Source organism: Sminthopsis crassicaudata, chromosome X (genome assembly GCF_048593235.1).
Source record: "Sminthopsis crassicaudata isolate SCR6 chromosome X, ASM4859323v1, whole genome shotgun sequence".
NCBI lineage: Eukaryota > Metazoa > Chordata > Mammalia > Dasyuromorphia > Dasyuridae > Sminthopsis > Sminthopsis crassicaudata.
In genome coordinates this window covers 57,212,939-57,236,938 of record NC_133623.1, presented here as the reverse complement: position 1 = coordinate 57,236,938, position 24,000 = coordinate 57,212,939, and the positions used below count along the sequence as shown (strand labels likewise).

The 24,000-nt window shown below is 56.8% G+C and overlaps 1 protein-coding gene across 3 annotated transcripts in view; it reads left to right on the top strand.

Annotated features, from left to right (window-relative positions):
- Window positions 1-11,180: 11,180 nt before the first annotated feature.
- SIPA1L3 (signal induced proliferation associated 1 like 3) overlaps window positions 11,181-24,000 on the top strand; it is a 103,077-nt gene continuing 90,257 nt past the window's right edge. Inside the window, exon 1 of one of the 3 annotated variants that reach the window (XM_074277288.1) lies at window positions 11,181-11,320. The gene's annotated coding sequence lies outside the window, so the exon portion shown is untranslated. Of the gene's footprint in view, window positions 11,321-17,444; window positions 17,756-24,000 lie in introns of those variants that run through there. The other 2 variants (XM_074277289.1, XM_074277287.1) reach the window with 2 other exon arrangements.

The window sequence follows — 24,000 nt, the reverse complement described above, 5'->3', positions numbered from 1 at the left end:
GCATCATTGTAAATATTGTTACTCCTCCAAATGCCCTAACTTCCTTTTTCAGTTTACTCATTTCCCATGATTTCCTCCTCTACTACTCAGCTCTATACAGTCATCTCCTAGATCTTGCCATCTCTCGTGAGTGTTTAAGTGTTGTGCATTTCCTCTTTCTGCTCATATTTTATGATCCCCTCTTTCTCTCTGCCCAATGGCTCCTAATCCTGCTCTCCATCCTCACCATGGTCTCCCTTCCTTCAGCTCTTCCACTCTCTCCTAGGCCAACATCCCTACATAATCTTAACTCTCCTATCTCTGCCTTGCTTCCTTGAGCTCCACACTTACCTTTCTCTTATCTTATCCAAATACCGCTTTGCCGACCCTCAACTCTGGATTTCTCCCACCATTTGCTTCTACTTCTATTCACGTGCTGCTGAATGGAAGTCATGAAGTCACATTGATTGGGTACACCACAAATTGATGCTATCTAATCTCATCTGGGTTTTAAATACATCTAGGCAAACTTTCTCCTCTAATTAATCCACTATCCCACTGTTGTTTCTCTCTTCTAGTACTATTCTTTCAGCTGAGAACTTAATGCAGGTTTCACTGAAAAAATGGAGCCATTTGGCAAGAACTCCTCTTTCCTTCTCACTTCACATTATTCAATTATGTTCCTCTTACTTTCCTCCTTCACATGGATCTCATATGGAGAGGAAGCCATCCTCCTTGCTATAACCAATCCATATGTGCATCCTTGATCCCATGATCTCAGGTCGTTTCTAATAAATTGCTCCCAATCTCATCCCTTCTCTTCTGACATTTGATTTCTCTTCATTGTTGTTGTTGTTGTGTATTTCATCTTAAAAAAAAAAAAAAAAACAAATCTTAACCTCTTTGATCTTAAGCTCTCTTCTAGTTATCATTCTAGATTTTGCCTTCCCACCTTGGCTAAAATTTTGAGATAAAGTCCTTTCAGAAGAGCGTTTCTCTTCTAAATCCCCTGAAATATGGCTTCTCACCCTCCTCATGCCCACTGAAACTGCTCACTTCAAAGTTACCAATGATTTCTTAATTGCCAAATCTAATGGCTTTGGTTGTTTTGCTTCATTTTATTTTGGGGGCAACCGGGATTAAATGACACACAACTAGTGTCTGAGATGAGATTTGAATTGGGTCCTTCTGACTCCAAGGCAGGTGTCATTTAGCTGCCCCAATGGCCATCTTCATCCTCGACCCCTCTGCAGCTGCTCATGCTATTGATCACGGTATCCTTTGTGGTATGATTTTCTCTTTAGATTTTCTCCCCCTTTCCCTTCCATCTGCTTATTCTCAGTTGAATTTGCTAGTTCTTCATCCAAGTCCTACCCTTTGATTGTACATCTCTCCTACGGTTCCATCCTGGACTCTCTTCTTTTTTACCATCTCACTTGGTGATGCTCTACACCTTGGGAGTCCAATGACTAAAGAGCGTGAAGCTGACGACTTTACGCAGTTCCATCTTACTCAAATCCAATTCCTTGAAAATCAAGACATTACTTCCTGATGTCATTGGTCTTCTCTGAGAATGAAGGACGAACAACATACCTGGGATGTTTCTCCCATCTCTGCCTCTTTGTTTCTCAGGCTGCTTCCAAGCTTCAGCTCAAAGTCTCACTTTCTCCAGGCCTTTTTCAGACTTCCACCTGCTGGTCCCTTCCCCTACTTTGTATGGAACTTGTTTGTGCCTAATAATTTATATGTTGTAATACTATGTGGTGATTTATTCTGATGGATGTGGCCATTTTCAATGGCGAGATGAACCAAATCAGTTCCAATAGAGCAGTAATGAACTAAATCAGGTACACCCAGCTAAAGAACTCTGGGAGACGACTATGAACCACTACATGGAATTCCCAATCCCTCTAATTTTGTCCACCTGCATTTTGGATTTCCTTCACAGGCTAATTGTGCACATTTCAAAGTCCAATTCTTTTTGTACAGCAAAACAACTGTATGGACATGTATACATATATTGTATTTAATTTATACTCTAACCTATGTAACATGTATTGGTCAACCTGCCATCTGGGGGGGGGGGAAGGAGGGGAAAAATTAGAACAAAAGGTTTGGCAATTGTCAATGTTGTAAAATTACCCATGCATGTATCTGGTAAATAAAAACTATTAAAAAAGAAAAAAAGATAAATAATAATTTATATGTTGTCTCTCCCATTGGAATATAAGCTCCTTACGGGAGCTGTTTTACTTTTCTTTGTATTCCATAACTAGGTAGACTCACTGATGGACTAATAATGCAGCCATGCATTGGCTCGACCATTCTAGAAAATAATTTTAAACAATACCCCCAAATCATTTAACTATCCATTGCCTTTAACTCAGAGATGCTACTACTAGACGATATATCGTCTATATGTCAGGTGGATCAAGGAAATATGGGAAGGAGGTACAAAGAGTAACATTTTTGTTGTAGAGAAGTGGAACCTAAATAGGTGACCATGGGAATGGGAAAGGACTGGACAACAAAAAAAAAAAAAAAAGAAAAAGAAAAAATGCTTTCCCTCTTCATTCAAATTATGGCAGCTATGGGCATAGTTTTGGAGAAGATTAAGTTGATCAAGCAAATCTCTTCACCTCACCTAAAATAAGTGGTAAGACACTAAGACTGGACACTTCATGTGGTAGGAAGATCTCAAAGGCTTTAGCTTATGTTAAAAGTTTTTAAAAAATCATTAAACATCTTTGAAAGCTAGTGGAAAAAGCAGTAGTTGTATTCCTATTAGGTGAGGGATTTGTCCATGACCAGTTGATCTATAAAAGAGCAGACTCTGTTCAGAACCAAGAAGATTCAAGGAAGCAGATAGGAAAGAACCCCCCCCTGAGAAGGAACCAATGAGATGCGGGAGGACTAGGGTACAGGTAATTCATGTTGCCCCTCTCCTTACACTGACCAGAGGAGGACCTCATGAACTTCAGACATCCAGTGGATTGTCCATGTTCATGTTACCACTGGAGCAATGGGAAAGCTGACAGTAGGAGGTGCCCCATTAGCAGTGTTCCTAGATTGACTGAAGGTAATGTTTGTTTTGGGATCAAATGCCAGATAAGATTCAAATTTGATGTGCTGCAAAGAACCTAGCCGAAAAGTCGTATTGTAGTTCAATGAATCATTTTGAAGACTTCCATACATGGATTTGCCACATGTGTTCAAAGCTTGACCACTTTCCTCTAAACTCTCTATATTTTTATAGGAGAGTGTATCAGACTTTAGAGGGGGGGTGCTTTGTACCCTCTAAATTAGGAAACCCTCCTCCTCTAAGAACTAATTGATATGCTCAAAAAGTTATCAAACTCTGCATATCCTTTGACTCAGCAGTGTTTTTACTGGGCTTATATTCCCAAGAGATCTTAAAGAAGGAAAAGGGATCCACTGGGCGAAAATGTTTGTGGCAGCTCTCTTTGTAATGGCAGGGAACTGGAAACTGAGTGGATTGGACTATGGCTGGGTAAATTGTGGTATATGAATGTGTAAGAAATAACCAACAGGATGATTTCAGAAAGGCCCGGAGAGACTTCCATGAACTGATGCTGAGTGAAATGAGCAGGACCAGGAGATCATTATATACTTCAACAACAATACTGTATGAGGATCAATTCTGATGGATCAACATCTCTTCAACAATGAGTTCTAATGGTCTTGTGATGAAGAGAGCCATCTACATCCAAACAGAGGCCTATAGGGAACTGAGTGTGGACTGCAACATAGCATTCTCTTTCTGTTGTTGTTTGCTTGCATTTTGTTTTCTTTCTCAGGTTTTCTTCCCTTCTTGATCTGATTTTTCTTGTGCAGCAAGATAACTATATATATGTGTATATATATATATATATATATATATATATATATATATATATATATAGATAGATAGATAGATAGATAGATATGTATATCTATATATATATCTATATATATATATATATATGTATATCTATATATACACATATATTGGATTTAACATATATTTTAACATAAAAAAGAACTAGTTGAGTGTGGATAACTAATTGATATCAACCAATAATGATGGGAGATGGGGATCTGAAAATAGATAGCTCTAGAAAAGAAATGCCCACTTTTTAAAGATTAATCCCCAGAATCTGGTTGAGACATATAGCATCCATGTTTGGAAGGCTGGCGATCTGGCTGCTCGTGCAGTTGGGAAAGAAGCTCTGGGGTCTACACATGCTACAAATTTAACAGGATATTATGTCATCTAAGAAATGATGAAAAGGTAGATTCAGAGAAACTTGGGAAAACTTGAACGGATGCAGAGTAAAATGTGCAGAAACAGAACAAGTGTGAGGACCACAATAAAAACAGTGTGAGGGGAAATGACCATGAAAGGCCTCACAATTTTGACCAAAATATCAATCATCATGAACTCCTAAACTAAAGACTTTTAAAAACATTTCAGGCAGCTCGGCAGCCCCTTAGTGCACAGAGCTCTGGGCGTGGAGACATGAAGATCTGAGTTCAAATCCAGCCTGATGCTACTAGCCTGGACAGGTCACTTAATCCTCTTTGCTTCTGTTTTCTCCTCTATAAAACAAGGAGGTTGGAATGATGAACTTTTTTATTTGCCTTGGTCGCTCACCTTAAAATATGAGCTCTTTGCCAGTGTAGAAGGTACTTCACTAATTCACTAAATCGTTCGTTTATTCAGTCAACTCCTGCTCTCTAGTCTTTGGCAATGTTCTCAAGCAAAAGTTGAATAAAATCTTTTCTGGAGTGGAAGTAATACAAGGAGCGGGCTCTAGAGGGCACCATGTCTCTGGGTTCTAGAGCTCCAGGTGCCACCAGCTCCCATTGGTCCTTCTTTTGGAGGGCCAGTCCTAAGAGAAGGATGAAGGGAGGGAGGGAGGGTAGTCAGGCTTGCTGAGGGTCTTCCTGTGTGTGTTTCCTCCCTGTGCCCTTCAGTGCTGTGAGACGTAGCGTTCTGGGCTTAGAGGCTCCGGATCAGAGGCTCAGAGGGACTTTACAAGCCAGCAGAGCCAGCCCCCTCACTTTACAGATGAGCAGTCAGAGGCAGACAGGACCTGTCCAGGGTTTGAGAGGGATCTAAACTCAGGTAGTCCTGGAAATCCAAGTCCAGCACCCTCTCCCACTGTACATTTACCAAGCACTCTCCATCTTCCCTCCCTGAGAGACCGGCTGTCTCTCCTCTAGGCTTCCCCTTCCTAAGTAAGCATCAGCTCTCTATCCTAAGTCTCTCTCCCCTTTAATGATGAAGTCTTAGCTGCTGCCCCAACTCCAATAATTCGATCATGCTGTGGATATGACTGTCTTCAACAATGAAAGGATCCAATTGGTCAGTGATGAACAGAACCAGCTACACCCAGCAAAAGGACACTGGGAAATGAGTGTGGACCACAACCTAGCATTTCCACTCTTTGTTATTGTTTGCTTGCATTTTTGTTTTCCTTCCCAGGTTATTTTTACCTTTCTAGATCCTATTTTTCTTGTGCAACAAGAGAACTGTATAAATATGTGTACATATATCGTGTTTAACATATACTTTAACATATTTAAGATATATTGGACTACCTGCCAACTAGGGGAGAGGGTGGGGGGGGGAAGGAGGGGAAAAGTTGGAACAGAAGGTTTTGAAAGGGTCAGTGTTGAAAAATGACCCATTCATATGTTTTGTAAACAAAAAGCTATAATAAAAAATAATAACTCTATCACTGTGTCCGCCTCATTAGAACAAAAGGACCATTTAGATACCTTCTCTGAAATAAATCCAATCCCAGTGAGTTTTCCATGTATATACTTATTTCTGAAATTATAAAGTGCAGGAAAAAATCTTATCTGAGATTTTCCTGCTCTGCCCTATTCCATTTTTCACTTCCCCTTCTCCATATAAACCCGCACCTTGCTCTGGTGGGCTGCTACCTCTTTCAAGGAGTTTAATCTGCTGAGACCATAAATCCCATTAAATGCCTTTACTTGATCTGGAGATGGCCTGAGTCTTAATTCTTTTTTAAAAAAAATTTAAAATAGCTCGAGTCTTAATTCTTTAAAGACAATGCCACGCATGACACATGCCATAATTTTTGACTTACCCACCATTGTAGAGTCAGTGGGGGTACTCTGGGGGAGGTCTAAGACCCTTCAGCCCAGAGGGAACCTGCTGACAACATCTGGTTTGGCTCCCCATGTCCCTTAAGGGATCCAGGCCTTCCTGAGAAGTCAGGGGGCGGTGACAACCTGTTGTGATTGAAGCAGAGTGATACCAGGTGGCAAACTACGTACAATAGCATGTTGTTTATGTGGTCCCAGTGTCAGTGCTTTTTTGGTTACATTATAAAAGGAGGAAAGCTGTTGAAATAAATGGACTCCATTTTCCCACCATCCTCGGGAGTCCCGTCTCATCACTTCTCCACTAGGAAGGTATAGTTAATTACTCCAGCTTGGGGGTTCCAGAAAGCAGGACACCACACACCATTTCCTCTGTTTAGCATTTAAAGGCCCTTGCCTCCTGACTCCTCTATCTTTCTAATTTTGTTCCCGCTTCGTGCACCCCATGGGGCAGCCCGACTGGGCTTCTCCCCATTGCTCAGAGTGGACAAGCCATTTCCCACCTCCTTGCTTTTCCGTGGTCTGCTCCCCATGTCTGGAATGCATGCCCTCCCCATCTCCTCTTGTTGGTTCCCTTTAAGATTCCCAGGAAAGCCTGGTGGGCAGGGCCTTTGTTGACTAAGGGATCTTGTTAAGTCACCCACAAAAGGCTGGTCTGAAGAATGGGGCCTCTCCTGGGAAGAGAGCCAGAGCTAACCTAGCCAGACCACACCTTAACTGAAGAAGTAAATGCCCACTCCCCACACACATTTTGGATGCTTAATTAAGGTCTGTGGGTCTGAGTTCTGCTCTTCCCCTTTCTTTCCTCCCCCATTACCTTAAGGTTCATTTTGTGAATGTGTACACTTATTTATGTATAAATTAACTTCCTCCATAAAAAAAGACAGTCTGTTTCTTCAGTGCATTGTGCCATGATTTATTTTTATTTTAAAACTTTAATTTACACATTTTACTTTATTTTTATTATTTTCTATGTGACAGACACTATTCTAGGCACTAGGGATCCAACCTAGAACAAAAATCATGGCTCCTTTCCTAGAGAGTTTACATTTCAATGGGTGAAACAAAGGGCAAAACCGGACAAAATATATACATTAGGTAGTTAGGAGAGGGGAAGCATATATTAGGTGCTTAATAAATGCATTATTGGGGCAGCTAGTTGGTGCAGTGGATGAACACCAGCCCTGAAGTCAGGAGGACCTGAGTTCAAATTTGATCTCAGACACACTTAATACTTCCTAGTTGTGTGACCCTGGGCAAGTCACTTAACCCCAACTACCTCAGGGAAAAAAAAATTATCAAGAAAGGTTTCTCAACCACAGAGGCAGGATTCAAATCCAGGCCCCAATCAATAATAATGCATTTTCCGGGGTGGGGGGGTTGGTTTTTTTCCCTGAGGCAATTAGGGTGAAGTGACTTGCCCAGAGTCACACAGCCAGGAAGTGTTAAGTGTCAGACCAGATTTGAGCTCAGGTCCTCCTGACTTCAGGGCTGGTGCTCTATCCATTGCACCAATTAGCTGCCCCCTGATACATTTTAATATTGCTGCCTGCCTTTTGTTCATTATTTCCAATTTATCCTGTCCATAGCTTTTCTGTACACAGTTGATTGAATGTTGCCTCACTGTTTGAGGTGAGCTCAGTAAGGGCAGAGACCGACTTTTGCCTTTCTTGGAAGCCCCAATACTCAGCACAGTGCCTGGCATAGAGTCGGTGCTTAATAAACACTTGTTGTGTGGGCTGGTCATCACTGCTCCTGTTTTATCCTCTGTGAGGATCTTCATTTTGAGGAAAGTGGATTATGGGAATGTGAGTTATTATTATTATTATTATTATTATTGTTATGATAGGTGTGTGGGGGAGAGCTGGGTGGAGACCAGAACTCAGTCTCCAGTGGGCCGGCCACATTGCTTGAATGCCACGTATTTGCCAAAAAGATAATTTTATGGGGAACTCACACGGGGGAAGCTCACAAGGTGGTCAGGAAAAGGGTGTTCCCGAGGGGTCTCAGAATCGATCGCTTGACACAGTAAACACTGGCGCAGGATCGCCCCATGTGGGGCGCCCTCCTCAGAGAAGGTGCTCTCTGAGCAAGCCGAACTGGAGCAGCTCAGAAGAAATGTGGGATACTCAGGGCTCGAGAGCTCACCCCAAATGTTCCTAGGGACGTTTTGTGTCCAAAGTGGGGCAGAGCCTCTGAGCTCACATCGGCCAATCAGCCACAGTGGGACACACTTAACTAACAAACTGACGCCATTTTGGTCCTCTTGGAGAACGAAGGACCTCAGCCAACCGACCCTTGTATAGTAGGCACTGGGCTCAGCCGGGCGCTCGGGGTCAGTGAGAACAGGCTCTGGGTGCTCTGGCCTCTCCTGTGGACGGCTCACTCTTTCCCTGCCCCCTCTACACTCCCTACCCCTTCCCTGGGCCTCTGCTGAGTCAGTCCTCAGCCCCCCTTTTGCCCTTAGAGCCTATCACAGCTAGGCGGAGAGCCAGGCGAGGTTCCCGGGACCTAGGGTGCAAACACACGACCTGGGGTGCGAAGAGGAAGCTTTCCTCCTCACATCTCTCAGAACCTTTCGCTTGGATTTCCCTTTTCTTCTGACCTCATTCTCCTGTAACCTAGGTATTTATGTTGGCAGAGACCATAGGAGGCTTCCTGAGGCCAGGGCCGGGCCACCTATGTCTTTGTGTTTCTTGCTTTAAGCCTGAACCTTAGTAAGGCTGGGACCCTCTGGAGCGTTGAGTTCTGGAGCTTAAGGTCCAATTCATTGACAAATGTTTGATTATTAAGAATTCTAATGGATTTTTTTTTTTTTTTACCTTGCCCTTTATTTCCAGATAACACCCTATCCCTGCCACAAAGAATAAAACCGTACTTGACAGCGTGCATGATGTTACAGGCCCACGCTCCCCCATCTATGGGGCTCCAAACATCAACATTTGTACTCTGTACAAGGCACTGGGAAAAGAAAGAACAACAGACATTAGGAGCCCGTTCTGGCCTTTGAGAAGAGGAGGTTCTACAGGGGGTGGGGTGGACCAAGGGATGCACAGAGAGAGCAGGACCTTGGCAAAATGCTTTTGGAGGATTTGAAGAAAGGGAAAATACTTTCAGTGGCGAAGGCTTCCTGGAGGAGGTGGCCCCTGAGGCAGGCCTTGAAGGAAAAGGATTTCTTCTGTCACAGATGAAGGGAGGAAGGGTGTGGAGTGTGAGTGGAAGAAGGCTGGGGAATTGGGGCCCAATTTTTGAGGGCTTGAAATGCTCGGCTGAAGACTCTATTTTATCCTCCAGGCAATAGGGAGCCCTGGAAGGCTTCCAAGCAGGGGAGAGTGGAGCAGAGTGGTTAGAGGTAATTACTGGGAAGCTTATGGTGACACTGAATGTCTTGGAGAGGGGGAGGGGGGTTCTGTCCATCTAGGCCCTTCTCTTTCATGGAAGGAGTCCTGTGTTGAGCCGGGTTCTTCCCTGGCCTCTCGGTCCTCCCCACCTTGCCAAGAACATCTGCTGTGAAAAAACAATTGGTTTGAAGTGGGTTCCTATCTCGGCGTTGTGCTAATTAGTTGTGACCTTGGGCAAATTCCAGTTTTCTTAGCTACAGGAGGGGGAGGGGGGAGGGCTCTGAGTCTGGGAAAGGCTGGATTCAAACGCTGCCCCGTCCCTCGCTGTGAATTTGGGCCCCCGCTTCGCTCCTCCATAAAGTGGGGTGGGGGCGCAGGGCTCGGGCTGCTGGGCGGGGGGAGCCTGGCAGTGGTGAGAGCCGTGGGACCCAGCCACCCCCAGAAAACAGCTTCCTGCCTGGCCTGTTATTAACATCAACAACAACAAGGCTAATGACCCCCCTGCGGGGCTCCCGGCCCCTCCTAGCTACTGCCTCGCTGGGGCCCAACTCTCCCACCCGGAGCAGCTTCAAAGCGCCGGGAGACCGAGCGCAGCTGAAGTCACCGGGTCCCCGGAGTCAGGTGCGTAGCTTCTCCTCCCCGGCCCCTGGGATTCTCCCCGAGCCCGGGGCGCGCCACTGGGCTAGGTAAGGGGAGGAAGCATCCATAGGGCACCTACTGTGTGCCTGGGGAGGAAGCATCCTTAAGGCACTACTGTGTGCCCGGCACCGCGCTAAACACTTTACCAAGTTTACCTGGTGTGATCCGGCTGGTCGGAGAGCGCCTAGCCTTCCGGGTTGAGGAGGACCCCTTCCCTATCTCCTCCCCACCCCCACCCACAGGTTGGGGCCGGTGGAAACTAGGTCATCTCTTCGGTCCAGGTCCTGCGGGCGAGGTCCAGGAGTGCAGGAGGCCTGAATGGAGTGGGGGGCGGCTGCAGCCCTTTAAAAGGGGCGTCTTGGCTAGATGTGGGGATCCTGGCCCTGGGGGCGGGGCGGCTCCTTGGCCCCTCAGAGGTTAGAATGGGGACTCCCGACGAAGGGCGGGTGCTCTCACCTTTTAGGGGCCAGGGCCTGAAGCTGACCTTGATTTTGGGGAGGGGAGGAGGGGATGCAGAGTGGTCTACTGTGCCAGAAAGTGTGGGGGAGGTTCCTGGTCTGACGCGGGAGGGGCTCCTCCTAGGGCTCACGCCCCAGCCTCCAGGGCCCCGCATATAAGGGCTCCTAGGGTCAGACCGGAAGCTCGCCGAGGGCAGGGGCTGCTGGGGTGTCGCGCCTGGACCGTACCTAACAGCTTCTAGCGGTTTGATTGACAGGGGAGCAAGGGGGCGGGAGTACGGCGAGGGTCCCCCTCTGAGTGGGCGGGGCAGAATGAGATTCTCTAGAGTCGGGCCCTGGAATTGCAGCTGCGCTCCGAGAACGGAGTGGGGGCGGGGTGAGGGTCTTCCCTCAGCAGACCCCGAGTCCCGTGAGGCGCCGGGACTGGCCCTTTAAGGCCAGAGTGGAGCCCCGCTCGCCCGTGCCGTTCCCCGGAGCTGCCGCCACGAGGGAGGGAGCGCGCGCGCGTCTCCGCGTGCCCGCCGCCCCGCCCCACCCCAGGCTCGCGCTCGCCTCAGTCGGGCCTCCGCCGGCCCGCGCGGTCGTGTGCGTGCGTCCGGGAGCGCGCACTCCGCCCCCGCCCCCTCCTACCGGCGGCGCGTCCTGTCCCGGCGCGCGCGCGTTCGAAAGTCCTCGCGGGCGGCCCCGCCGCCCCAAGTTAGCCGGAGTTGCTCGTGGCTGCGCGCGGCGCTCGGCTCGGCTCTGCTCGGCTCGACTCTGCTCGGGGTAAGTGCCTCGCGCCCCGCACCCGAGTCCGCGCGCCCCCTCGCGCTCCGGAGGTTGGCGGCCAGCGCTGCGGCCCTCGACGGCCTGGGGAGTCCCCCTCATCCCCTGGGGACGGCGGGGACGGCCGGCCGTGCTCCCGGTGCGCCCTCTTCCTCCCCTCCCGGCCCTCGGACTCTTCGGCTGCGGCTGCTGGGACTTGTAGTGCCCCCGGGCGCCGTCCCACTCCCCGGGTGGGCGGCCGCCGGACTACAGCTCCCGGCAGGCCCCGCGCCGCAGGGGGGGAAGGGGGCCGAGGACGAAACCAAACCCTCCCGAACACGCATGCGCGGGAGAACCTGCCTGCCGTTTTTCTTCCCGAGGATCTCGGCTTTTGCTGGCTCGCGGCTCTGGCCCTCCCCCACCCCCACCTCCGACCCCGCCGCGGGGGTGGGGGCAGGGGTAGATCGGAGGGATTGGAGATACCCGAATCCGTTCCCTTCTCCGGTGCAGAGTGGGAAACGAGCCCAGAGAGCGGAAGGGGCTTGTTCAGAGCTCCCGGCAAATCTGTGTCGGAGGCTGGATTTGAACTCCGGGCTCCCCGTTCCTGACCCAATGTCCGCCCTCTGCTTCCGTTTTATCTGTGCAGAGCTGCTTTCTCCCCGTTACACAGAGAACTTGTGAGCTGCAGGGATGGCCTTGGGCTTTTATTTTTAATCCCAGCGCCTCGGGCAGCCAGGTGGCGCAGTGGATAGAGCACCGGTCCTGAAGTCAGGGGGACCTGAGTTCAAATCAGGTCTCAGACAGTTAACACTTCCTAGCTGTGTGACCCTGAGCAAGTCACGTAACCCCAGCCACAGGGGAAAAAAAAGGCCAGCGCCTGGCGCGCGCTGTAGGCTAGTTAAGGCTCCTTATCAGTGATCCATGACTGGCTGATTAATCCTCCTCACTTCCGCTAGACGCTGGTGCACGTGAGGTACCCGCCCCCAAGGTGTGGGGGAAAGCTGAACTTCGAGTGGATCCTTCTAGATCCTATGGGCCCCCTTTGTTTACAAAACTGGCTCCCTGGTACCCAGGAAAACTGACCTGGGGTATCCCGCTTTCCGCTCCCATAGGCCCTCACCTTTCTGCCTGCACGGGGAGACTCGCTTCCCTTTGGCCCCTGAAGGCAGTTCTGGACAAGCCTTTTCCTTTAGCTCGGACCTGGTTTTCGTCCCCCCAGACTCGGCCTTTCCGAAGTTCTCTGAATTCTGGACTTCCCCTTGAGGTGGGACGCTGCCCTCCGGGGCCTCTTTGACCCCTCCCCCCAGCAGGTTAAAATGTCTGCGGGAAGAGTTATCGAGGGCCGCCGTTGGAGACTTCGAGGGCGCGGGCGTGGGTGTGTTCCGAGGTGCGGGGCCCTACTTCACCCCCTGTAATTTGTCCAGTCACCCCCAGGGAGGGCCGAGATTCCGGAGAAGTGGCGCGGGTCCTGCGGCTGCTCCTTGGGCACAGGCCGGAAGCGGTCCTGGAGCGGAGAACACTCTCAGCGGCGGGCCCCTCCCACCCGGACCCGCGTCTCCCGCCTCGAGCCCATCCCGCCTCGAGCCCACGTGGAGGGTTCTCGTCCTGTCGTGATCGGAGCCTCCTGTTTTGAGGAGCCGCTGGTCTGTGGGGGGCGCTTTTGTTCCAGGACCATCTGTGTCTGGGCCGGGGGCTTGCGGAGATGTGGGGGGCTTTTCCTTGCCATGTGCGGGGCCTTCTCCAGGGCAGGATTCTGGCCTGGCGGAATTGGGCCTTCTCTGATTAGTGTCATTTGTCTTTAACGGGACGGCGGGGTTTAGGTCACGTGTCCATTATCGCGTTTTTGCCAGCTTCTTTCCAGTTTCCCGGGGGTTACCCCAGAAATCGGGGCCCCTGCCGGGCTTGGGGCTGTCTGGGGGTAAAGAGGAGGCGCTGGGGGCGGGGCTCTTTGATTGGCAGAGTTTGTGAATGAATCTGGGGCAAGGGGCTCTTCCCTCAGGGAGTGCGATGGGGCTTTGGGAGGTTTGGCCTCTTTTGAAATCCTCCCTTTTTATCTATTTAAAGACATTGATGTGAGAAGCGGTCCCCTCTAGAACCCATAAAGATGGTGCTGGTGCGAGGGCCCTCCAGAGGACCGTGGGGCGGAGGCCGCGGCGTCCCCATCGGCCCCTCCGGCCCGGGTCTTGCCCAGACTGGCCATGACGCTGGCTGCTGCAGCCCGGCTTTGGCCCTCAGGTGCCCGCTCTGCGCCCTGTCCCTCCCTTGGCTCTCTCGGGTTCCGGCTGCCCGCTCTGATGACGCCCCCCAGGTTCTTTTCAGAGGAGGGCTGCTTCCCCAGCGGGTGGCTTCGGAGCTCCGCGGACGCCGCCCGGCCCGGACCCCCGTGCCCCTTCCGTGCCGCGTGACATCTGGGGCCGCGGGGCGATGCCGGGCCGCAGACCTGGCCGGCGGGCTCACGGCGCTTCCTTTCTGCCCTTTCTGGCCGCGGGCCCCCTCTGGGCCCCCCCCCCAGGGTTACTGGGGGGCACCTTGTCGGGTGGTCCGGCCCAGCATTCCCTGACTGACCAGTTGGGGGACTGTGAGAAAAGGCAGTTGGGTGAGTCAGGAGAGACCTGTTCTTGGCGAAGCCGGCCGGGTGGCTCGGGGCAGGCAGGCAGCTGGCATTTATCCGATACCTCTGGGCGTGCGGGGGGATGAAGCGCCGGGGCCTTCTTTTCTGAGGCCGGGCCTCCCGACCTCCCCCGGCCTGCGGTGCCGTGGCCAAGGCCGGCTGGCCTGAGAGCTTGGGCGCGCTCCATTTCTGACTGGGCCCCTGCTTGGCGCCCTGCTCAGACTTCGGGGTGGTAGACGGGCAAGCCCCCCGCCAGCTTCCCGCTCTGAGGGAGCCGTGAAGGGGCTGGCGGTTAATTAGGGGAGACACGCGTGCTGTTTCATGTTGGCTGCAGGCCGTCTCCCAGCACGGGGGGCTTCTTCCCGGATGTCCTTCCTCACGGCCCCCCTTCTGCTTCTCTGTGGCCCTCGATGGACAAGGGCTGAGGAGCTGTGGGAGTCCCAAAGGCCTGGTCCAAGGACCCAGGGCTGGCCTTTGGGAGGCAGCGGGAGCTAAGAGGGCCGAGGGGCGCTTGTGATGCCCCGGGGGCCGCGCGCCAGGCCCTACGGCAGCATGGGTGGCACCTGATTGGGCACTGCAGGCACGCGGACCTGCCTCAGTCATTCCCTAGCTTGGTGACCCCAGGCAGTCACATCACCCCTGCCTCCTCGGGTTCCCCAGCTGTCAAGCGGGGATAGTAACAGCACCTCCCCTTGTGAGGAGCAAACGAGGCCGTATTTGCAAAGCTCTGGGCACAGTGCCTGGCACAGAGGTGCTGGCCCCCGGCCCCGGGCTTGCCATGACCTCAGTGGTAGCTGTTGGCACCGGGGCGATGGCTGTGTGAAGAAGTCATTTATTTCCCTTTATGTTTTAACATTATGACATCAGGAGGCCAAAAGGACCCCCTCCCGGCAGCTGGCCACGGAGGGCGCTTGTCCAAGCGCCACCCATTGGGCGTCATCTGTGATTTGGAAGGCCGCCGGCCTGAGAGCCTGGGCGGGTTCTCAGTGAGTGCCCTGGGGGGGGCAGCCGTGGGCCCAAGCTCCCCACTTGGAGCAAGTGCGCCTGTGCCTAGTCCCTGCACCCTGAGGGTGGGCCTGTGCTCCTCGGGGCCCTGGGTCTGGGCTTGTCTGCAGGACCCCTCCCCTCCGAGGCCCGCTGGGGGCCCCGCTTCCTCGCTGCGATCGCCTGCCCCAGACACACACGCCAGCCCCGGCTGCCTCGCTGTACAGGCCCGGAAAGGGTGGGTTTGTAGGGAGCGCGGCCCCTCTGCTTTCTGGTGGGGGAGGGGCAGGCAGGTGCTTCTCCCCTCGTGGGGGGCCTGCTGGCAGGGAGGGGCCAAGGTGTGGAGAGAAGGGATTCAGACATGGTAATATAGGCTAGTCAGAGGACCTGGATTCGAATCCTGCTTCAGACACTTAATCTTTACAATTTGGGACCAGGCCCTCCTCCTCCCTGTGCCTCAGTTTCCTCATCCGTAAAAGAGGGCTTGCCTGGATGTCTTGGTGTCTCAGTTCTACGCCAGGGATTGTTGGAGCTGAAACTTGAACTCGGCGCTCTGTGCTCCGCTGGCCCACCCCGGGAGGTCCCCCCGTCTTGTGTCCTCCGTCCATTAGCCTTAGAGCGCACCCCCACGCACACATCGCACACACATGTGTGCAGTGCACCCCACCCACACACGCGAAGGACTTTTTGTAAAAGCTTCCCTGTGGCTGAGGCGGGATGAGCAGTGGCCCACGGCACGCTGCGCTCCCTCCTCCTTCCGGGCGCCGCGATGCCAGCCTCGCCTGCTGCGTGCAGGTTCTCTGGGTGTTAAGGCTCCAGGTGGCTGAATGTGGCGGGGAGAAGGGCGCGCTGCCCCTCCCGGCCCCCGACGGCTTCTGGCGGCAGCTGCTGCTGCTCACAGGGCTGATGGGGGTCCTTCCGGTGTGGGTCTTGTGGCCTTGGAAGTAGAGGGGGATGGGCTTGACTTGGGGGAGGACCCCTTTGCGGGGTGCCTGCTTTCCCGAATGCCCGGGCAGAGCTGGGCCAAGCTCCGCCAGCAGCCCGGGGGGCCTGGCGCACATGGGGACTCGGGGTTTGGGCCCGGGCTGTCCCCCGGCTCTTGCCTCAGCAGGCCGGCCCCAGGGACCCCTGGCTTTTCTCTGCAGCGGCGTGCCAGCCCTGGGGGGTTGAGGGCAGACATGTGGGGACACGGGGGCCCCGCTTCCTGGCGGAAAGGCAGGAGGAGGAGTCCAGGTGGGCCGGGCGGCGGCCGGGGGTCCTCCAGCACTGAGCATGATTCTGGAGTTATTGGAAGTGTCAGAGCAGGACCGAGCGCCAGCCTGGGCCCGAGGTCTCAGGTCTGCAGAAGGAGGCTCGGGGTTCTGGCCGCCAGCGCGCCCCCCGGACCTCCCTCACCCTGATGGAAGCCGTTCCCCCACTCTCGCCGTTATCCTGGGGGGAACAGACGTCGCTGCCGCCCCCAGGTCTCCTGCCGGATGTCTGCTGCCGCACATGCTGCTGGGGGAGGCCGGGGGCTGGTGGAACTTCTCCAACCTTCAGGAGCCTTGGCAGAGGCTCCCCGGCTGGGAGGCCGCCAGGGCTGTTATTTCCTCGCCGTCCCCATCGCCGCGTCCTGTCCCGGCCTCCGCGAGCGCTGGCCTTTGCCCACACCGTCCTGCACATCTGGGGGGAGCTCTTCCACCTCTCGGTGGGGGCGGGGTGTGGGTGGGAGGGAGGTCAGGGGCTGGGGTCCAAGGGCCTGGCTTTCAATCTTGCCTCGGCCCGCTTCCTGGCTCCCGTGAGACCTTGGGGGGCATCTCAGGGCAGCAGGTGCTTCTGTTGCTCCCATTTCACAGCTGAGAAAACTGAGGCAGGAGCGGCTAAGGGACTTAGCCAGCATTAAACAAATGGAGGGACTGAGGCTGCATCAGAACTTCCAGGCCCAGCGCCCTGCCCCCACCTCACCAGTTGCCTGGAGTCACCCCACAATGAGGGGCCCCCCTTCCCCCCAGCAAGCTGGGGAGGCGCCCGGCTCTGCCCTTACTGGGGTGATGGGGCACATCCCGCCCGGACGTTCTGGCCTCCGGGGCCCTTGGGGCCTGTGGGTCACCCATGGGAGGGGCTTTGTGGGAAGACCCGCCGCAGTCACAGGAGAAAGGTGGTGAGCTCCCCGTCAGAGGCCCGGGTCTCACAAGGTGACTGGCTCTCCAACCGCCCCTGGGATGTTTGGAAATTCTGGCGCTGTCATGGGAGGAGGGGTGGAGGGGACCCTTTAGCCTCTGCCGGGCAGGGCCTGGTGCCGGGAAGAGAAGGCACAGCTCCCGGGCTGGTGGGCAAGAGGGTCCCCCAGAGGCACGGGGGGGAGGGCGGAGACCAGGCTGTCCCACGAGCCAGTGCAGCCCCTGGGACTCTGCTTCCCCTGGTCAAACGGGGAGGGCCCTCGCAGACTGCTGCCAGCCAGCTGGCACAGAGGCCTGGCTGGTGCGGGGAGGGGTGGGCGGGGCCGCGGCCCGGATGCCAGGGCACCTGAGACCTGCCTTCTCGCCCCACTCCGGGGAGGAGCGAAGCTCCCAGGTTTGGGCTGGAGGCGGCCACGGCAGCTCAGGCCAGTCAGCGCCCCCCCGGGCCTGCGAGTCACTCTGCCGGATTTCCTGTTGTGGAGGGAGAGTCAGTGGGCCTGGTTCACTCCTTCCAGGGCTAGCTGGGAGGAGCCCGCGGGCACAGTACCCCCGCCACGCTCGGGACCCCGGAGCCCCGGCCTCTCCCTCTGCCGTGGTCCCAGTCCTGACTCTGGGGAGGAACAGGTCCCAGTGAGATGGGCAGCCTGCCAGGGGGCAGGCCCAGCACCCACAGGATCAGAGAGCCCAGTGGGCGCTGCCAAGGTGAGGTCACTTTGCCCCCCCATCTCCGAGAGTGACGCAGGCCAGGTGCTTCTGCTTCACCTTAGGGGACCTAGAGCTGCTGTTTGGGAGGGCTGGGCAGGCGCCAGCAGGTGTTAGAGAGCCCGGACGGGCGGCACAGGCACCTGAGGCCTGGAGGGAAAGGCAGCCGGGGTGGGCCCTGGGAGGGACTCGGGCCCTGGGGGACAGACTGGGCCCTGGGGGACAGACTGGGCCCTGGGGGCAGCCGTCTGGCCAGAGGACACCTGCCCCTTCTCAGGGCTGTGCTGGGTGCTTGCCGGGCCCTGCCAAGCTGGAGTTGGAGCGCCGGACCATCTGTCTGTGTCATTTTTAATTAGGAGAAAATTAATGGATTCTTAGCTGCTCTGTCTTAGGGATTACTTAGACTTAACTGTTACTAATTAAACCGCTAGGAGGGGGGGGGCTCTTTTCAGAATGGTTTATTAGAAGCGGGCACGTGCTTCGGGCCGAGGTGACCCGGGACCCGGCGGTGCTGCCACGGTGCCCTCCTTGGCCTCCCGGCACTGTCCCGGGGCAGCCCCCCCACTTTGGGCTCTGCCCTGCCTCTTGCATCCCCACTTGTTTGTAACCTGGCCTTCATTTCCCTGGCTCCTACTGCTCTCATAGAAGGAGAAGAGAAGCGAGTCCGCCAGTGTTGCCTTCTTGGGTTTTTATTTAGCAGCCAGTGGTTTGTGGCCGGTCCGGTGGGGCGGGGGCGGGGGCCCGGCCGGAGGCCTCTGGGAGCGGGCCCTGCGCTGAGCGTCTGGAGTCGGCCTCGCTCTGTGAGCTCTCACAGGTCCTTTTTGGAGGCTGCCAGGGCTGGCCAGGGGTTCCAGGGAGGTTTCCTGCGATCCTTCCCCAAGGGGCACAGCTGCCTGCTCATTGTCTGGCATCCCCTGGGCTCTCCGGGGAAGAAATTTGAAGGAGGGATGGGAACCCCTTAAAGTACGCATGATGGGGGCTCCCTGTGAGCACGGTGCTGAGCTAGCCCTCGGCTCGGGGGCTGCAGACTCCTGTGCCAGGGCACGGTCACCGGGAGGGCATCAGGGAGGATCAGCTCCCTTGGGGCCCAGTGGGATCGTGGGAGCCAACCCCCCATTGGAGAAGGGGCTGCTTGGCCCTGTCCTGATGCTCCGTCCTGGGCTTGCGGATCCCATGGTACTGGGCTGTCCTGGAGCAGATGACCTGCTTCCGGAGCGGGTCTGGCCACTGGGAAAGTTGCCAGAGCCAAACCGCAGCCTGAGGGCTATGCAGGCCCCAGAGCATCAGAGGGCTTGGCCATGGGGCAGGGTGGGGGGCGACATCGCCGGCCCCTGGGCCTTCCCCTCCCACTCCTTGCCAGGCTTCCCTGTGGGAGCCGCCCTACTGGGCTACATGTTGCCCATCCCCATTCTAAAGGTAAAGGCCGGGTGGAGGGAGGCCCCCAGCCCTGCCCAGTCCTTCGTCAGCCACTTTCTGGGGGGCTTGTCCCAGAACAGAGGCATCTGTGGTGCATCCAGAGGTCTTTCGGGGCCCCTGGGCTAGCCGCCCCACCCCACCTGAGCTGCCTTTGGCCTTGGCATGGCCAGGGTGTGCCTGGGAGGGGGGCAGAAAGAGAATCCTTGCGGTTGCTGACAGCCCTGCCCCCGGTGCCCGGGCCGAGCAGGGGGCCCTGGAGCTCCGGAGCCCGTCCCAGCTTCCTGGCCGGCTCTCTGGAGGAATCTGGAGCTCTGGAGCAGGTATGGGGCAAGCCTCTGGACTGGAGACGGGCGGCCTGCTTGGAAATGGCTGCTTGGGTCCGTCCCCATCCCTCAGCCTGGTGGAGATCCTTCTCCCAAGCAAGTCTCCATTGTGGGAGCAGCTCCATGTGACTGAGGGTCCCCAGGCCCTGGGCTGCGTGGGGGGACACAGAGGAAAAGGCAGTGGCTGTTCCCGAGGACTCCCGGGCTAAGGCAGACAGCTCCGTGACCCGCCTGCGGGGTGAATGAGAGGGAGCCGGGGACAGCTCTAGGGCTGGGACCCAAGGGAGCCGGGGCAGCTGGGAGGGGGCTCGCTCCCCAGGCGGGGGCACAGCACCGAGAGGTGGGAGAGAAGGGGCCAGGGGGTGTTGAAGGGAGAAGCGAGAGGGGGCAAGGGGCAGCCAGGCCGCCAAGGGATCGCAGGTGACAGACAGGGAGCCACGGGGGTTAGGGGAGCGAGGCGCCTCGTGCTGATTGCAGTAGGGAGAGAGCCTCAGCCTTCGGCTGCTCCTGGCCCGACAAGCCCTTGGTCCTATGGGGCCTGGGGTGGGAGCTGCCAGCTGGCAGAGAGCCTGGGCGCCAGGACAGGACTGGATGGGGGGCCCAGCTCTCAGACTGTGCCCGAGCAGCTGGCAGTGCCCATGGCGTCTTCTCTTTGTGGGCCCCTGGGTCAGCCAAAGCTTTCTTCTTCATCTTGAACATTTTGGGAACCGCTTCCTGTGGGGCCCCTCATTTGACCCGTGCTCCCCGCAGCCTTCACGGCCGGATCGTGTGGAATCCCGGGGCAGAGACCGGCCGAGCCAGGGCCCTGAGAGGGAGGCCCCGGGTTCAGAGCCGCCTCTGCCCCTCGGCCTCTTAGACTCTGGGGGCATTGAAGATGTAGAACACGGAAGCACTGACCTGTGTGAGCAGGAGGGTAGATGTAGGCATCCCCGTGCCCTCCCGGGAGCCCAGCTGGGCTCCCCCCCCCACTGCTCTCATTTGGTGCCCCCTCTGTGACCTGCTTCCCCCGTCCTCCCTGAGCCCCTCTGGGTGTGGGCACGCCGGCTCTGCTTGGGGTGATGCCCTTCCCCCAGCCCAGCATAAGCCCCTGAAGAGTCGGCGACTTCCTCTCTCTTCTGGTGCCAGGGAATGGCCACCACAGCCTCAGTCTCCTTGTCTTAAAACGAAGCTGTTACACATGTGCTCTGCGCATGCCCCGGAAGGGCAAGGAAGCAGGGGGGAGGGGGGTGTTCCCGTGGGCTCAGCCTTTGTCCTCCGGCCCGTAGGCCTCTTGCTTAATGGGCTCACAGCCCTGGGCACCTGCAGGGGTTCCTGCCCCTCCCGCTCTTCATATCAGGTTGGCGTAGGTTGGCAGAAAGCTCAGGGGCCGGCTGGTCGCAGCTGTGCGGGAGAAGTGGGGGAACAAAGTGGAGGTCAGCGTCCCCCGAGCTGGAAGGAGGCCGGGTGGATTTGGGGGAGCAGGGAAGGGAAATTGTTCTGGCTTTGTCTGGGAGTCCGTCAGCCTGGCAGGGCGGATTGTTTGCTTCCCCACTTCCCATTTTGCAGATGGAGAAACTGAGGCCCAGAGAAGTGGCATGACTTGCTAGCCTTGTGGTCAGAATACCGCCAGCCGTCCTGGCTTCCTGTATTTTGGGTCCAGGGCTGCTGCCAGCCGCACGCACTGCCAGTGAGGTTGTTCCCTAATCTCGCTCAGCGCAGGGAGCCGGCATGTGCGAACTGGTTAGTCCCAGAGAGCCGGGCTCCTTCCGCTCCCCCTCACCCAGCTGGAGCACGCTGCCGTGCCCGTGGGCATCCTTGGGGGTGGTTCTGCCAGCCTCCTCTCCATCCTGGCGGCGTCAGTGCCCAGCTGGTGCGGACGGGGATGTGGGGCAGTCCTGGCGTGCCCAAGGGGGCTCCGGGCTCTGGGCGTGAGCGAGGGCGGGACCCCGGAGCCTTAGGAAGAGCTGCTGGGCTGCCAGACGCCGGCAAAACTCGGCATGTTCGCGGCCCCTGGCCAGGCGGCCTCCTTCCCCCACGCCGCCCCACTCGCGTGGCTGCGTGGGCTTCCTGCCTGTTCCCGGCACAGAAGTTCCTGGTGCATGATGGGAAGGGAGGCTGTTGCACTTCCTGCCCAGGCTTCCCAGTGGACTGGGGTGACCCAACTGTGCCGGGCTCAGTTTCCCCAGCTGGAGGGTAGGGGGTCCCGGGCGAGGCCTAGGTCTGCAGCTCCGAGTATGCCCTGAGTTCCCTGATCGTCTGCCCCGGGGGCAGCGGGATTCCTCCCTTGCTCCCTCCGGGGCAGCTCTAACCGTGCCCCTTGTTCTGCCTTTAGTCGCCCTTATCAGGCTGGCTTTTAGCCTTTTGCGTGGCCCCGAGTCTCGCCTGGCCCCGCAGGCGCCTGGCTGGTGCTTTGGACTGACCGGCTCTCTCCTTTTTCTGAGGCTGGTTCTGGTGGCGGGTCAGGCCCGGGTGTGCCATGGTGGGAGCCTGCCCGCCGTCCGAGCACACCGGCCCAGAGTCCTGGAGAGTTAAGGGCTCCGTTAGAGCTGCCCCCGGGGTGAGTGGCGGTGCCCGGACTGCGGAGGCCGGAATGGAGGACCCAGAAAGAGTCCGGCTTTCCTTGGGCAGCTGTGAGCCCCCAGATGTTACAGGAGACCCCTCCCCACTTCAGACTTTGCCTTTGGTCAGTGGCCGGGCGGGGGGGGGGGGAGGGGGAGGGCCCGTGGGGCTGGTGATGTGGCCGGCCCTCGCCCAGGGCCCTCAGGGCACAGTCTCTCCAAACGGGCAGGACTGGGGAGGCGTTGGGGAGCTCTGTGTTCCCTGGCTTCCTGGCAGCTGTTAGTGTGCCCGCCTCCAGCCCAGGCTCTGCCCACTTCCCGCCAGCAGCCGCGCTGGCTACCAGTGGCTGTCAGACGGGTACACCGAGGCAGGCCAGGCTCTCCATAGGGCCAGAGCCAAGCTGGGGGCGCCCGCCAACAGGGCACAGGCTTTACCCCGGCCTGCTGTGTTCTGGATGGGGGGAGGGGAGGGTTCCCAGCCTGCCTGTGTTCTGGATGGGGGAGGGGAGGGTTCCCAGCCTGCCTGTGTTCTGGATGGGGGAGGGGAGGGTTCCCAGCCTGCTTTGTTCTGGATGGGGGAGGGGAGGGTTCCCAGCCTGCTTTGTTCTGGATGGGGGAGGGGAGGGTTCCCAGCCTGCTTTGTTCTGGATGGGGGAGGGGAGGGTTCCCAGCCTGCTGTGTTCTGGATGGGGGGATGGGAGGGTTCCCAGCCTGCTTTGTTCTGGATGGGGGAGGGGAGGGTTCCCAGCCTGCTTTGTTCTGGATGGGGGAGGGGAGGGTTCCCAGCCTGCTTTGTTTTTCCGTGTTCTGGATAGCTAGGGGGATCGAACTCATCCTGACAGGAGGTGGCTCGGTGTTGTGACTGCGTTAGGGGGCTGCCCACCCCCCCTCCTGTTTGCCTGAAGGTCCAGATGTGCCTGTGTCTCCCTTTCAGGGTGGCAGGGGCCCATGATCTGGGGGTGGGGGTGGAGCTCCCACTTTAGCTGCAAACACAACCGCTGGCTTTGGTCGTCAGGTAATGGCCTGCCCGGTGTTTACCAACCTGGCCATCTGGGATGCACCTGGGACCCTGCCGGGCTCTGGGGCGGAGGCGCGCCGGCAGGTGCCGTGCCCCCGGGGCCCCCCCTCCCTCTGCCACCCCCTTTCCTGGCCGCTGGTGGGGGTCGCCGGGCCCCCTCTCACTGGGCGGTCAGTGTGGGCCCGTGGGCCTGGGCTGGGAGGCTTCCGGGAGGGCCGGGGCGGCCCTGGGGAGGCGGGGCCTCACAACTTGGCTGGGGAGGCTGCCCAACGAGTTCTGCTCCTCGTGGGCTCAGTGAGGGCTGCTTGTTCTGCCATCTGAAGTGCAGCCAGCAGAGAGGCCCTGGAGGCTTCTCCCTTCTGGGCAGGGCCTCCCCACACCCATGGGCACCGCCCGGAAGCTGGGACTCAGAAGGGCCCCGCGCCAGCTGGCTCCCCTCCTGAGCGGCCCCCCGAGGGGGCCCCGGCCCTGGCTTTATGGGACGGTTCAGGCTGGTTCCTCACGGCCCCCCCTCCCCCCCAGAGCTAGGAGGCCAGTGTGATTCCCATTTAGTGATGAGGAAGCTGAGGGCTTGTCCCCGCTGTGGTGACGGTCTGCTTCCCTCCCAGCCTCCGCGCTTGGGGGGAGGGGGCCTGTGTCCTCCAGTCTGAGCCCCTGCTGAGTGAGCCTGACTCCGCCCCTTCCCAGGAGCAGGGCTCCCGTGGCCTCTCCCAGCCTCCATTCCCCCTCCCCCCCCCAGGACTCTGGCACTCCCAGCACTTGGACCCTGGGCCCCGGGGTCCTTCCGGCTCTGGCTCAGGAGGAGAGCGTCACGAGGCTTCCCTGGCGGAGCCTTGGGGAGGGGGGGGGGGGGAGGCCTGCCTTGTGTGGATGTCGACAGGCTTCCCATCACTCCCTGAGCTGTTTTCCTGACGCACTCTTTGCTCTGACCTCTCTCCCTGCTTCTCCATA